The sequence below is a fragment of the Apis dorsata genome, unplaced genomic scaffold (assembly GCF_000469605.1).
Source record: "Apis dorsata unplaced genomic scaffold, Apis dorsata 1.3 scaffold_77, whole genome shotgun sequence".
NCBI classification, from domain to species: domain Eukaryota; kingdom Metazoa; phylum Arthropoda; class Insecta; order Hymenoptera; family Apidae; genus Apis; species Apis dorsata.
Window position 1 is genome coordinate 915,120 of NW_006263375.1, and position 3,325 is coordinate 918,444.

Here is a 3,325-nt window from a genome sequence, read left to right on the forward strand (position 1 = left end):
CTCTCTGAGAAAACATAGCGAGCCTCGATTCGGGCTAATTTACAATTTCTATTTATATTTTCACCCACCATATTTATAACCCCCTCCCCCATTTGTCTAACGAATAGAAGATATCTCGAGTATATATCTTATTTATTACACGTTGGATAAAAAATTATTCCAAATATTATACCCCGCTTTTTATTATATCCTATTATATCCTGTTCTGTAAAATCGAAACTTTTCTTTCGTGATCGAAAAGGAGGGAAGGGAAGAAAGATAGGTGAAAAAAAGTAGAGCGAGCACGTTCGATAGAGTTGGTAACATGTTACTCGCAGTAACATGAACAAACCAATTAGCTGGTTAAGCGGCCAAACCCCCATGAAATTCAATTGTCTTCGCCCCATGCGTCTCCCGGCTAACCACCCTTATATTTTCATCCTTCTCCTCGAACGCACCACGAGCCACCGTACCCGGAACTCTAACGGTCGTGCAGGGTGCTCGCTATTAGGGTGTCAATTAAATTAGATCACCGCGCGACGTGGGGTGGTTTAACTGATAGAATGTCACAGATATAGCAAGATACATTCCTCCTCGCGAGAAAGGGGGTTACTGGAAAAGAGCGGCGTATTATCGATTAACGATGAAACGAAAATAAGTGCGCTCATTTATTAGTAATCAAATTATTTCTTACGAGAGAGAGAGAGAGAGAGAGAGGGAGAGAGGAGAGAATGGGTTTTTTAATTTAATTTAATTTTCTTGTAAACGAGATAAAAATATTCGCGATAGTGAAATTTTAATTTTACGATGAAACTGAATGGCGATCGGTATTTGCTCGAAGAGAGTTTGAGATTCAGCAATTCGGAAACAATGGTCCGCAAACTTTTATATCGCGCATTCCTTTTTTGCTTTCGGGAAAACTTTTCTCTTTCGCGTTACCTTTGGTCAGCAGAATTCTGAATTGGTTCCCATCTTGGATTCCCTCTGAACAAAGAGGGATTTTCGTTCCGAACCGTAAGGAAACGAAGGGAAATTAAATTAGGGTCGTCTACAATTCTTTCGAACGTAATATTCTCTTATATGCGTTTTTAAACGAACTTAATTTTTTTAATAATGACATTACTCAAAAACTTCAACGTGCGTTCTAAATCTAATAATATATAAAACATTGTTCGTGTCGATTCATCAAAAATGCACACACAATTGTAATCATTCCTTTTTTTTTTCTTTTTTGAATAAATAATTTTATGCTCGACAAAGTGTTAGATCTTATAACTCGTCGAGATGAAATCGAATATACGGCGGGGACGTTATAGCGCATAATAGTAAGTTATATTCTACAAATCACTCGACTGTTTATGAATAATTTAAACGCTCAGCCCTTGAATATTGGCTGGGGTGAGACTGACAATCCTCCGAGGACAAAACGCAGAAACCCCTCAGGGACGAAGACCCTTTGTTACCGCCTTGCTGGTGGTTGGAAGCAAGGATCCTGCTCTTTGAACCTATCGCACGTGGTAAGCCACTGTTTGCATTGGTCTTCCATGTTGTACCGTGCTATCCGATCGCGCTCGTGCGGGGGTTGCGAATTTACAAATATAATAAATACGTCAAATTAAGATGATCGGAATAATTGAAGCCAAATATTAATAATAATAATAATAATAATAATAATAATGGATATTTTCCAATTTTATTTCACACATCTTTGTTCCATTTAATCCTAAATTGAAACGAGAATGACGAGTCGACTGAAAAAAAAAAAAAAAAAAAAAAAAAGAAAAAAACGAGTAACACCTGACTATAAAATTACACGAATCGATGCTTTTTTTTTTCCCAACATATCGCTCGTTAAATTAGAATGGCTAGATCGATCTATAGCGATTGACTGCTCGTGAACGACCGAACCAGCTACGGGGTGGATCCCTAAGCCCCGTGAATCGAAAGTATTGTATTCGATGCAGGGCTGATCATTGCCGACGATAATGGAGGATTAGCGCGGTCCCATCTGTCATTTGACTTACGCAGAAACGCGTACACATTGCAATGATATCCTGATACATTATCGAGGATGGAATAAAGTAGCTTAATTCGAGGGCCAAGTTAATACGAAAGTACGAATACGAAAAAAAATCTCGTATCTCGGTTTCAAAAAATTTTTGAATCTTTCCAACTATTTGTATCAAAAAAAAAAAAAAAGAAAAAGAAAGTTATCGCGGAAATTTCAAAAGTTTTCTATTTTTCAAAGTTATAAGATAATTAATATTATATTGATTTGAAGAAATAATTATTTTAAATGTTTTTTTCATTTTATTCCAATTGTATTGTTATTGTCGTGATAATGATTTACGTTATTATTGTTATCAAAGATTACAGCCACTCGTCAAAGCCATTCATGTTCGATTATTATCGAATTGTTACAAGTTACGTGGCAAGGAAGAAATAAATTAATTATATATTATAACCGCTATCACGTTACATATTCATATTATTGTGTGTATATTATGTGAATAATACTACTACGTGTACGTATATCTACATAATATGTACATGTAAATATAGTATACGGTGACGAGTATGTAAAGCAATACAGGAGAGCATACGAACGTAAATACGACAAACGGGTCAAATGGAGAGACTTATGCCGGATATACATTTCATTTGGCAATCGGCCAATTGGCCTGATCATTCGGAGCACTGCGGGCATTTCATGGATTTCGTCGAATATTTCCAGGATCTTAGGGATTTAACGTTTAGTGCAGGAGCAGGTGGTTCTTGCTTCAAACATTCATCTAGTGCGGTTAGAAGCCCTCTGAATTGATTAACGATCCTTTTGTCCTTATGACGATGCATTCTGGTAATATCTCTTACTCTTTGAAGTTTTTTCAAAAAAAAAAAAAAAAATGATAGAGATCGTACTCTTTGATTTTTCACTTGGATATTGTATTATAAATATTTAATTATTTTATCACTATTAAATTTTATCTTATTAATATTTCGAATTACGATATATATTATTTTCTTAATTATTTAGTTTTATAAATATTAATGATACTCTTCAATAATTTTAGCATATATATACATATATGTAATTTAAAATAAGGAATATGTTTAAAATGTTTAAAGTGTTTAAAATGATATTGATCAATTATGAAGAATCAAAATTGAAAAAAATAAAGTAATATGTTAAATCAGGATAGTTATAATATATATTTTGAGAAATTGACAGATAATGTCAAAAATGTAAAAATGTACGAAATAATAAAGAGAAAAAAATAGGAGAAGGGGGCACCCGGGTTTGAACCGGGGACCTCTCGATCTGCAGTCGAATGCTCTACCACTGAGC